Source organism: Bufo gargarizans, chromosome 10, assembly GCF_014858855.1.
Source record: "Bufo gargarizans isolate SCDJY-AF-19 chromosome 10, ASM1485885v1, whole genome shotgun sequence".
NCBI classification, from domain to species: domain Eukaryota; kingdom Metazoa; phylum Chordata; class Amphibia; order Anura; family Bufonidae; genus Bufo; species Bufo gargarizans.
This window is the reverse complement of record NC_058089.1, coordinates 46165461-46178880: the sequence shown is the minus strand read 5'-3', so window position 1 is coordinate 46178880 and position 13420 is coordinate 46165461.

The window sequence follows — 13420 nt, the reverse complement described above, 5'->3', positions numbered from 1 at the left end:
ACAGTCTGTGGGCCTGACAATCACTGGCAGGGTACTGCAATTATATTACAGAAGAAAAATTTAATGAATTTTTTAACAGCAAGGTGCTGTGCCACCCTATATGAGCGGTGGACAGTGGGCACAGTACAGTCTGTGGGCCTGACACTCACTTGCATGCAACTGCAATTATATTACAAAGAAAAAATTGAATGAGTTTTTATCTGCAAGGTACTGTGTCATCCTATATGATTGGTGTGCAGTGGGCACAGTACAGTCTGTGGGCCTTGCACTCACTGGCAGGCAACTGCAATTATATTACAGAGTAAAAATTAAATGAATTTTGTATCTGCAAGGTACTGTGCCACCCTATATGAGTGGTAGGCAGTGGGCACAGTACAGTCTGTGGGCCTGACACACACTGGCAGGCAACTGCAATTATATTACAGAGGATAAAATAATGACTTTTTATATGCAAGGTACTGTGCCACCCTATATGAGTGGTGGGCAGTGGGCACAGTACAGTCTGTGGGCCTGACACTCACTGGCAGGCAACTGCAATTATACTACAGAGGAAAAATTAAATGGATTTCTTAACAGCAAGGTGCTGTGCCACCCTATATGAGTGGTGGACAGTGGGCACAGTACAGTCTGTGGGCCTGACACTCATTTGCAGGCAACTGCAATAAAATTACAAAGGAAAAATTGAATGGATTTCTTAACAGCAAGGTGCTGTGTCACCCTATATGAGTGGTACGCAGTGGGCACAATACAGTCTATGGGCCTGGAACTCACTGGCAGGCAACTGCAATTATATTGCAGAGGAAAAATGTATTGAATTTTTTATCTGCAAGGTAAAGTGTAGTGTACAGGAGCGAGATGCCCGTCACTACTGAAGGGTCACTTGGGTACTGTCGTTCCCCCTGTATTTATGGGGAAGTTGGTATAGAATATCTTATAATGTCATGCTATGTATTTTCCTGTTACTGTGAAACGTGCATTTTGCAGGCCGGCTAGGGTGTAGTTTCAGCTCTGAGTCACTAGAGGGAGCTAGGGAACCCTAGGTTATATAAGGCCCAGTCAGGAAGTAATAGCAGTTGGAGGAGACAGACAGTGGGAAGCAGAGGTCAGAAATGATCCTGTGTCTGAGAGAAAGCAAGGCTATGGGCCTGTGAGAGCATAGCAGGCCTGAAGCCTGCCGGCTAGGAGAGGGTAGTAAAGGCCCTGTAACCGGGTTCCGGATCCAAGGAAAAGGTTCCCCTCCTGAGTCACCATCCGTTCAGCTGAAGCAGCATAAGCGAGCCACAAGCCAAGACACAGATTACCACAGAGGCCGATCAGATAAAGCGAGAGGTACTCAAGATAACAGAGGAGGTACTAGATAAGGACAGCTTCAAGGGTACGCCAGATAAAGGGCATTAGACCTTGGAGGAAATTCACATATAGCGGGACCAGTCAGGAATAGTGTGCAAGCCGCCTGTACTGCATCTCCTGTAATTAACACTCTGTATAATTCATCGCTAAGACCGGCCTTTCTGTAATGTCAAGAACCATCTGTATTCTTCTAAAACCAACCGTCTTTTATGGAACTGTGCACTACCAGTGTCCGTGTATTATCCTGACTGATATTCAGTAAAAGTTCCAGTTTTTGTTGGCTATCCTGTGCTTGCTTCATTCTTCCACCATACTTTACACGGCGTGTCACCGTTTAATTGACACTGGCGTCACAAACTCTTTAACTACCTGCCTGTTCCAGCATTCGCCCCGATTTGAAGACGACAGTGGATCCCAGGTTAGTGGTCAATCTGCACTACAAAGCCCAGCATACACTACTGACCCCCTGGGACACTGCATCGCTCTTTTTGGCGTCACGAACAGGATACGCATACTTCTACAGTGCAGAGAAGTGTGTACTGTGTGCTTTAATTACTCCACCACCGTATTACAAAGACTGTAACCTTTATTTCTGAAATCTGTGGATTACAATTGCGCCTGGGAGGAATCAAAGACGCTATACTGTGTTGCGCTACCCCCAGAGAGAAAATCGCATTTGTGGACTGTGTTTTACTGGACTTTTCATCATCCTGCTTGCTGTCAGTGAATTGCAGCATCAGGACACCTAAAATGGCCGCCGACGCCATGAGGCTTTTTACTGCGCCATCAGGATGTGCAGAGGCGCGAATATTTGGCGCCGAAACCCTCCAAGAAGAAGGAGGAGATTGTCCTGGAGCGCCACCCACCTGGAGAAGTGATGATGCGGCTGACGTCCCCGAAGAGTTACGCCTGGGAGGCGGGCCTCAGATGGAGGTTGACCGGCCCAGTGTGTGGGAGGAGCCAGTGTCGTCCTTGCACCCAGTGAGAGAAGAGGAGAGAGAGCGGCTGGACAGCTGCCAGCGGGCGGAAGAATGCGCAGAGGCCCGACGTCAAGCAGCAGCTGCCACCGGAACCCCAGCAAGCACTGTCACTGAACCTCCGGTACCCCTGACGACCTACACGAAAGCTGAACTAGCGGCCCTGCGCAAGAGGGTGTACTGGGTGGCGGACCTTGGCTGCGCTGGAGGAGTGCAGTGGTTTCCATTCCCGAGAACGGAGGCCGAAATGGAGGCCGTGAAAGACAAACCTCCCCCTCTAAAAATTGTCAGGGGAGACGGGTTCCAAATGTGGCCGGCCTTGCCAGGAGAACTGCTGCAGGTGCCATATGTCGACTCATCGTCAGAAGAGGAACATGATACCCGGCTGTGAGTACTTTTGCCCTCTTGTTCCTTTCCTTAATGGCCGTTTGTCCCTCCAGTTTGGCAGAGCTGGTGTAGCTCGCTGCCAGTTACCCACGGCCGGTGGCATTCTAATTCTATAACGTGCCACTGTGTACCAAGGCTTCCAGCTGCCTCTGTTTTGTTTGGGACATCCGGTTTGCTGCTGAATTCCCGGTTGTGCCTTGAAGTTTTGCACAAATTTACCCCTTTTACCCCCATTTCAGGTTGAAAAGACATTTTTATGTCAGCAATATTTTAAAGGGTAAGCAGGACTTGCCAGGATAACATGGCCCTGGTATTGTCAGAGTCCTGTATTGTCATTTTATATATGTGCTGCTGACTATATTTAATAACCGGTTTTCTTATTCAAGTATATGTGCCCAGAGATGGACTTCCTATGTGCAAGCCTCTGAGAGGTTAATTTATTATGGACTTATTTATTGTCATGGACTATCCTGGTTCTTTCAACATCCGCTGTGCCAGGTCAGCGCCCCCGTTCCACTCACTATCCTGTGAAAAAAGAGAACGACGCCCCTTGTCACCGCACTTCGCCATTTCCAATTGGGTCTGATAAGAGTGTAAATGACATATCTGTATGCGTGCATGTGTCTTCCTCTATTGCAGGTCATGATTCCAGTTGGACGGGCCCTGATGGAGTACGAGGTCGTACTCAGCTTAAAGCAGCGGGGTATGTAGTGTACAGGAGCGAGATGCCCGTCACTACTGAAGGGTCACTTGGGTACTGTCGTTCCCCCTGTATTTATGGGGAAGTTGGTATAGAATATCTTATAATGTCATGCTATGTATTTTCCTGTTACTGTGAAACGTGCATTTTGCAGGCCGGCTAGGGTGTAGTTTCAGCTCTGAGTCACTAGAGGGAGCTAGGGAACCCTAGGTTATATAAGGCCCAGTCAGGAAGTAATAGCAGTTGGAGGAGACAGACAGTGGGAAGCAGAGGTCAGAAATGATCCTGTGTCTGAGAGAAAGCAAGGCTATGGGCCTGTGAGAGCATAGCAGGCCTGAAGCCTGCCGGCTAGGAGAGGGTAGTAAAGGCCCTGTAACCGGGTTCCGGATCCAAGGAAAAGGTTCCCCTCCTGAGTCACCATCCGTTCAGCTGAAGCAGCATAAGCGAGCCACAAGCCAAGACACAGATTACCACAGAGGCCGATCAGATAAAGCGAGAGGTACTCAAGATAACAGAGGAGGTACTAGATAAGGACAGCTTCAAGGGTACGCCAGATAAAGGGCATTAGACCTTGGAGGAAATTCACATATAGCGGGACCAGTCAGGAATAGTGTGCAAGCCGCCTGTACTGCATCTCCTGTAATTAACACTCTGTATAATTCATCGCTAAGACCGGCCTTTCTGTAATGTCAAGAACCATCTGTATTCTTCTAAAACCAACCGTCTTTTATGGAACTGTGCACTACCAGTGTCCGTGTATTATCCTGACTGATATTCAGTAAAAGTTCCAGTTTTTGTTGGCTATCCTGTGCTTGCTTCATTCTTCCACCATACTTTACACGGCGTGTCACCGTTTAATTGACACTGGCGTCACAAACTCTTTAACTACCTGCCTGTTCCAGCATTCGCCCCGATTTGAAGACGACAGTGGATCCCAGGTTAGTGGTCAATCTGCACTACAAAGCCCAGCATACACTACTGACCCCCTGGGACACTGCAAAAGTGCCACCCTATATGAGTGGTGGGCACTGGGCACCATACAGTCTGTGGGCCTAACACACACTGGCAGGCAACTGCAATTATATTACAAAGAAAAAATGAAATGACTTTTTATCTGCAAGGTACTGTGTCATCCTATATGATTGGTGGGCAGTGGGCATGGTACAGTCTGTGGGCCTGACACTCACTGGCAGGCACCTGCAATTATATTACAGAGTTCAAATTAAATGAATTTTGTATCTGCAAGGTACTCTGCCACCCTATATGTGTGGTGGGCAGTGGGCACAGTACAGTCTGTGGGCCTGACAATCACTGGCAGGGAACTGACACTATATTACAGAAGAAAAATTAAATGAATTTGTTAACAGCAAGGTGCTGTGCCACCCTATATGAGCGGTGGACAATGGGCACAGTACAGTCTGTGGGCCTGACACTCACTTGCAGGCAACTGCAATTATATTGCAAAGAAAAAATGTAATGACTTTTTATCTGCAAGGTACTGTGTCATCCTATATGATTGGTGGGCAGTGGGCACAGTACAGTCTGTGGGCCTTGCACTTACTGGCAGGCAACTGCAATTATATTACAGAGTAAAAATTAAATGAATTTTGTATCTGCAAGGTACTGTGCCACCCTATATAAGTGGTAGGCAGCGGGCACAGTACAGTCTGTGGGCCTGACACACACTGGCAGGCAACTGCAATTATGTTACTGAGAAAAAAAAGTTATGACTTTTTTATCTGCAAGGTACTGTGCCACCCTATATGAGTGGTGGTCAGTGGGCACAGTACAGTATGTGGGCCTGACACTCACTGGCAGGAAACTGCAATTACATTACAGAGGAAAAATTTTATAAATTTCTTAACAACAAGGTGCTGTGCCACCTTATATGAGTGGTGGACAGAGGGCACAGTACAGTCAGTGGGCCTGACACTAACTGGCAGGCAACTAAAATTTTATTACAGAGGAAAAATGAATGACTTTTTATGTGCAAGGTACTGTGCCACCATATATGAATGGTTGGCAGTGGGCACAATACAGTCTGTGGGCCTGATACTCATTGGCAGGCAACTGAAATCATATGACAGAGGAAAAATGTATGACTTTTTTATCTTCAAGATACTGTGCCACCCTATATGAGTGGTGGGCAGTGGGCACAGTACAGTCTGTGGGCATGACACTCACTGGCAGGCAATTGCAATTATATTACAGAGGAAAAATTAATGACTTTTATATCTGCAAGGTGCTGTGCCACCCTATATGAGTGGTGGATAGTGGGCACAGTACAGTCTGTAGGCCTGACACACACTGGCAGGCAACTGCAATTGTATTACAGAGGAAAAATTAAATGACTTTTTTATCTGCACGGTACTGTGCCACCCTATATGACTGGTGAGCATTGGGCACCGTACACTCTGTGGGCCTAACACACACTGGCAGGCAACGGCAATTATGTTACAGAGAAAAAAAGTTAAATGTCTTTTTTTATCTGCATGGTATTGTGCCCCCCTATATGAGTGGTGGGCAGTGGGCACAGTATAGTCTGTGGGCCTGACACTCACTGGCAGGCATCAGCAATTATATTGCAGAGGAAAAATGTAATGCATTTTTTAATAGCAAGGTGGTGTGCCACCCTATATGAGTGGTGGACAGTGGGCACAGTACAGTCTGTGGGCCTGACCCTCATTTGCAGGCAACTGCAATTATATTACAAAGGAAAAATTTAATGATGTTTTTATCTGCAAGGTGCTGTGCCACCCTATATGAGGGGTGGGCAGTGAGCACAGTACAGTCTGTGGGACTGACACTGACTGGCAGGCAACTGCAATAATATTACAGAGGAAAATATATATATATCTGCATGGTACTGTGCCACCCTATATGAGTGGTGGGCAGTGGGCACAGTACAGTATGTGGGCCTGACACTCACTGGCAGGCAACTGCAATTATATTACAGAGGAAAAATTAAATGAATTTTTTAACAGCAAGATGCTGTGCCACCCTCAATGAGTGGTGAACAGTGGGCACAGTACAGTCTGTGGGCCTGAAACTCACAGGCAGGCAACTGCAATTATATTGCAGAGGAAAAATGTATGATTTTTTATTTGCAAGGTGTTCTGCCCCCCGATATGAGTGGTGGGCACAGTACAATCTGTGGGCCTGACATTCACTTGCAGGCAACTGCAATTATATTACAACGGAAAAATTTAATGACTTTTTTATCTGCAAGGTATTGTGCCACCCTATATGAGTGGTAGGCAATGGGCACAGTACAATCTGTGGGCCTGACTCTCACTGGCAGGCAACTGCAATTATATTACATAGGAAAAATTAAATGGATTTCTTAACAGCAAGGTGCTGTGCCACCGTATTTGAGTGGTGGACAGTGGTCACAGTACAGTCTGTGGGCCTGACACTCACTTGCAGGCAACTGCAATTATATTACAAAGGAAACATTTTATGACTTTTTTATCTGCAAGGTGCTGTGTCACCCTATATGAGTGGTGGGCAGTGGGCACATTACAGTCTATAGAACTGGCACTCACTGGCAGGCTTCTGCAATTATTTTACAGAGGAAAAATGTAATACATTTTTTATCTGCAAGGTAATGTGCCACCCTATATAAGTGGTGGGCAGTGGGCACCATACAGTCTGTGGGCCTGACACTCACTGGCAGGCAACTGCAATTATTTTACAGAGGAAAAATTAAATGGATTTCTTAACAGCAAGGTGCTTTGCCACCCTATATAAGTGGTGGACAGTGGGCACAGTACAGTCTGTGGGCATGACAACCACTGGCAGGCAACTGCAATTATATTGCAAAGGAAAAATTTAATGACTTTTTTATCTGCAAGGTATTGTGCCACCCTATATGAGTGGTAGGCAATGGGCACAGTACAATCTGTGGGCCTGACTCTCACTGGCAGGCAACTGCAATTATATTACATAGGAAAAATTAAATGGATTTCTTAACAGCAAGGTGCTGTGCCACCGTATTTGAGTGGTGGACAGTGGTCACAGTACAGTCTGTGGGCCTGACACTCACTTGCAGGCAACTGCAATTATATTACAAAGGAAAAATTTTATGACTTTTTTATCTGCAAGGTGCTGTGTCACCCTATATGAGTGGTGGGCAGTGGGCACATTACAGTCTATAGAACTGGCACTCACTGGCAGGCTTCTGCAATTATTGTACAGAGGAAAAATGTAATACATTTTTTATCTGCAAGGTAATGTGCCACCCTATATAAGTGGTGGGCAGTGGGCACCATACAGTCTATGGGCCTGACACTCACTGGCAGGCAACTGCAATTATTTTACAGAGGAAAAATTAAATGGATTTCTTAACAGCAAGGTGCTTTGCCACCCTATATAAGTGGTGGACAGTGGGCACAGTACAGTCTGTGGGCATGACAACCACTGGCAGGCAACTGCAATTATATTGCAAAGGAAAAATTAAAAGACTTTTTTATCTGCAAGGTGCTGTGTCACCCTATATGAGTGGTGGGCAGTGGGCACAGTACAGTCTGTGGGCCTGACAATCCCTGTCAGGGAACTGCAATTATATTTTAAAGAAAAAATTAAATGACTTTTTATCTGCAGGGTACTGTGTCATCCAATATGATTGGTGGGCAGTGGGCACAGTACAGTCTGTGGGCCTGACACTCACTGGCAGGTACTGTGCCACGTTATATGAGTGGTGGACAGAGGGCACAGTACAGTCTGTGGACCTGACACTCACTTGCAGGAAACTGCAATTACATTACAGAGGAAAAATTAAATGAATTTCTTAACAGCAAGGTGCTGTGCCACGTTATATGAGTGGTGGACAGAGGGCACAGTACAGTCAGTGGTCCTGACACTCACTGGCAGGCAACTGAAATTTTATTACAGAGAATGAATGAATGACTTTTATATCTGCAAGGTACTGTGCCACCCTATATGAATGGTTGGCAGTGGGCACAATAGTCTGTGGGCCTGACACTCATTGGCAGGCAACTGCAATTATATGACAGAGGAAAAATGTATGACTTTTTTATATTCAAGGTACTGTGCCACCTTATATGAGTGGTGGGCAGTGGGCACAGTACAGTCTGTGGGCATGACACTCACTGGCAAGCAACTGCAATTATATTACACAGGAAAAATTAATGTCTTTTATATCTGTAAGGTGCTGTGCCACCCTATATGAGTGGTGGACAGTGGGCACATTACAGTCTGTGGGCCTGACACTTATTTGCAGGCAACTGCAATTACATTGCAAAGGAAAAATAAATGTTTTTTTTTATCTGCAAGGTACTGTGCCACCCTATGTGAGAGGTGGGCATTGGGCACCGTACAGTCTGTGGGCCTAACACACACTGGCAGGCATCAGCAATTATATTACAAAGGAAAAATTAAATGACTTTTTTTTTCTGCAAGGTACTGTGTTATCCTATATGAGTGGTGGGCAGTGGGCACAGTACAGTCTGTGGGCCTGACATTCACTGGCAGGCAACTGCAATTATATTACAGAGGAAAAATAAATGGATTTCATGCAAGCAAGGTGCTGTGCCACCCTATGAGTGGTGGACAGTGGGCACAGTACAGTCTGTGGGCCTGACACACACTGGCAGGCAACTGCAATTATTTTACAAAGGAAAAATTTAATGAATTTCTTAACAGCATGTTGCTGTGCCAACCTATATGAGTGGTGGGCAGTGGGCACAGTACAGTCTGTGGGCCTGACACACACTGGCAGGCAACTGCAATTATATTACAGAGACAAAAAATTATGACTTTTTTATCTGCAAGGTACTGTGTCACCTTATATGAGTGGTGGGCAGTGGGCACAGTACAGCCTTTTGGCCTGACACACACTGGCAGGCAACTGCAATTATATTACAGAAGAAAAATTAAATGAATTTTGTATCAGCAAGGTACTGTGCCACCCTATATGAGTGGAGGGCAGTGGGCACAGTACAGTCTGTGCGTCTGACACTCACTGGCAGGCAACTGCAATTATATTACAGAGGAAAAATTAATTGAATTTTTTAACAGCAAGATGCTGTGCCACCCTACATGAGTGTTGGGCAGTGGGCACAGTACAGTCTGTGGGCCTGACACTCACTGGCAGGAAACTGCAATTTATAGAGGACAAATTAAATTACTTTTTTATCTGCAAGATACTGTTCCACCCTATATGAGTGGTGGGCAGTGGGCACAGTACAGTCTGTGGGCCTGACACTCACTGGCAGGCAACTGCAATTATATTACAGAGAAAAAAAAAATATTACTTTTTTTATCTGCAAGGTACTGTGTCACCCTATATGAGTGGTGGGCAGTGGGCACAGTACAGCCTTTGTGCCTAACACACACTGGCAGGCAACTTTAATTATATTACAGAAGACAAATTACAAACCGGATTCCCAAAAAGTTGGGACACTAAACAAATTGTGAATAAAAACTGAATGCAATGATGTGGAGATGGCAAATGTCAATATTTTATTTGTAATAGAACGTAGATGACAGATCAAACGTTTAATCCGAGTAAATGTATCATTTTAAAGGAAAAATACGTTGATTCAAATTTTCACGGTGTCAACAAATCCCCAAAAAGTTGGGACAAGTAGCAATATGAGGCTGTAAAAAGTAAATTTGAGCATAACGAAAAGCTGGAAGACCAATTAACACTAATTAGGTTAATTGGCAACATGATTGGGTATAAAAAGAGCTTCTCAGAGTAGCAGTGTCTCTCAGAAGCCTAGATGGGTAGAGGATCACCAATTCCCACAATGTTGCGCAGAAAGATAGTGGAGCAATATCAGAAAGGTGTTACCCAGAGAAAAATTGCAAAGACTTTGCATCTATCATCATCAACTGTGCATAACATCATCCGAAGATTAAGAGAATCTGGAACAATCTCTGTGCGTAAGGGTCAAGGCCGTAAAACCATACTGGATGCCCGTGATCTCCGGGCCCTTAAAAGACACTGCACCACAAACAGGAATGCTACTGTAAAGGAAATCACAGAATGGGCTCAGGAAAACTTCCAGAAACCATTGTCAGTGAACACAATCCACCGTGCCATCCACCGTTGCCAGCTGAAACTCTACAGTGCAAAGAAGAAGCCATTTCTAAGCAAGATCCACAAGCTCAGGTGTTTTCACTGGGCCAGGGATCATTTAAAATGGAGTGTGGCAAAATGGAAGACTGTTCTGTGGTCAAACGAGTTACGATTCGAAGTTATTTTTGGAAATCTGGGACGCCATGTCATCCGGACCAAAGAGAACAAGGACAACCCAAGTTGTTATCAACGCTCAGTTCAGAAGCCTGCATCTCTGATGGTATGGGGTTGCATGAGTGAGTGTTGCATGGGCAGCTTACATGTCTGGAAAGGCACCATCAATGCAGAAAAATATATTCAGGTTCTAGAACAACATATGCTCCCCTCCAGACGTCATATCTTTCAGGGAAGACCCTGCATTTTTCAACAAGATAATGCCAGACCACATTCTGCATCAATCACAACATCATGGCTGCGTAGGAGAAGGATCCGGGTACTGAAATGGCCAGTCTGCAGTCCAGATCTTTCACCTATAGAGAACATTTGGCGCATCATAAAGAGGAAGGTGCAACAAAGAAGGCCCAAGACGATTGAACAGTTAGAGGCCTGTATTAGACAAGAATGGGAGAGCATTCCTATTTCTAAACTTGAGAAACTGGTCTCCTCGGTCCCCAGACGTCTGTTGAGGAGAGGAGATGCCACACAGTGGTGAAAATGGCCTTGTCCCAACTTTTTGGGGATTTGTTGACACCATGAAATTCAAATTCAACATATTTTTCCCTTAAAATGGCAAATTTTCTCAGTTTAAACTTTTGTTCCGTGATTTATGTTCTATTCGGAATAAAATATTAGAAGTTGGCACCTCCACATCATTGCATCCAGTTTTTATTCACGATTTGTATAGTGTCCCAACTTTTTTGGAATCCGGTTTGTAAATTAATTTTGTAACAGCAAGGTACTGTGCCACCATATATGAGTGGTGGGCAGTGGTCACAGTACAGTCTGTGGGCCTGATTATATTACAGAGAAAAAAATGTATAACTTTTTTATCTGCAAGGTACTGTACCACCCTATATGAGTGGTGGGCAGTGGGCACATTACAGTCTGTGGGCCTGACACCTACTGGCAGGCAACTGCAATTAAATTACAGAGGAAAAATGTAATTAATTTTTTAATAGCAAGGTGCTGTGCCATCCTATATGAGTGGTGGGCAGTGGGCACAGTAGAGTCTGTGGGCCTGACACACACTGGCAGGCAACTGCAATTATTATACAGAGAAAAAATTAAATGAATTTTTTAACAGCAAGATGCTGTGCCACCCTATATGAGTGGTGGGCAGTGGGCACCGTACAGTCTGTGGGCCTGACACACACTTTCAGGCAACTGCAATTATATTACAGAGGAAAAATTTAATGAATTTTTTAACAGCAAGGTACTCTGCCACTCTATATGAGTGGTGGGCAGTGGACAGAGTACAGCCTGTGGGCCTGACACTCACTGGCAGGCAACTGCAATTATACTACAGAGTAAAAATGTAATAGCTTTTTTATCTGCAAGGTACTGTGTCACCCTATAAGAATGGTAAGCAGTGGGCACAGTACAGTCTGTAGGCCTGACACACACTGGCAGGCAACTGCAATTATATTACAGATCAAAAATTAAATGAATTTTTTAACAGCAAGATGCTGTGCCACCCTATATGAGTGGTGGGCAGTGGGCACCGTACAGTCTGTGGGCCTGACACACACTTTCAGGCAACTGCAATTATATTACAGAGGAAAAATTTAATGAATTTTTTAACAGCAAGGTACTCTGCCACTCTATATGAGTGGTGGGCAGTGGACAGAGTACAGTCTGTGGGCCTGACACTCACTGGCAGGCAACTGCAATTATATTACAGAGTAAAAATGTAATAGCTTTTTTATCTGCAAGGTACTGTGTCACCCTATATGAGTGGTGGGTAGTGGGCACAGTACAGTCTGTGGGCCTGACACTCACTGGCAGGCAACTGCAATTATATTACAGATCAAAAATTAAATGAATTTTTTAACAGCAAGATGCTGTGCCACCCTATATGAGTGGTGGGCAGTGGGCACCGTACAGTCTGTGGGCCTGACACACACTTTCAGGCAACTGCAATTATATTACAGAGGAAAAATGTAATGAATTTTTTAACAGCAAGGTACTCTGCCACTCTATATGAGTGGTGGGCAGTGGACAGAGTACAGTCTGTGGGCCTGACACTCACTGGCAGGCAACTGCAATTATATTACAGAGTAAAAATGTAATAGCTTTTTTATCTGCAAGGTACTGTGTCACCCTATATGAGTGGTGGGTAGTGGGCACAGTACAGTCTGTGGGCCTGACACTCACTGGCAGGCAACTGCAATTATATTACAGAGGAAAAATTAAATGAATTTTTTAACAGCAAGGTTCTGTGCCACCCTGTATGAGTGGTGGAGAGGGCTGCCGTCCTTGCTTTTTTAGAGGAGGTGGGAGGGCCTGGGGGGGGAGGGTATGCTGATTGGCTGGAATTTGTCTGCTGACTGTGAGGTACAGGGTCAAAGTTTGCTCAATGATGACATATAGGGGTACGGACCGAACATCGCATATGTTCGCCCGCCGTGGCGAACGTGATTAAGCGATGTTTGCCGGCGAATAGTTCGGGACATCTCTATTCATGACCCATTTCACAATACCACTTAGTGTCTTGAGGCCCAGGAGGGACTAATTCCGACTGATGCAGGGGCACCATAGGACATGAATGGGGAGAAAATAAACAGTAATTGGCTTGACGATACTCATGGAGCAGTTTATGTTTAGGTTTAAAGGTTGTGGGATGTTTAAGTGGTAAAAACAAGAAAAGGGAGAATGGAGGGAAGCTATGTTTTTTCTTTATATACAGAAAATTATTTATAGTGAATACCGAACTATGCAATGTATTGACATAAATGTGATTAT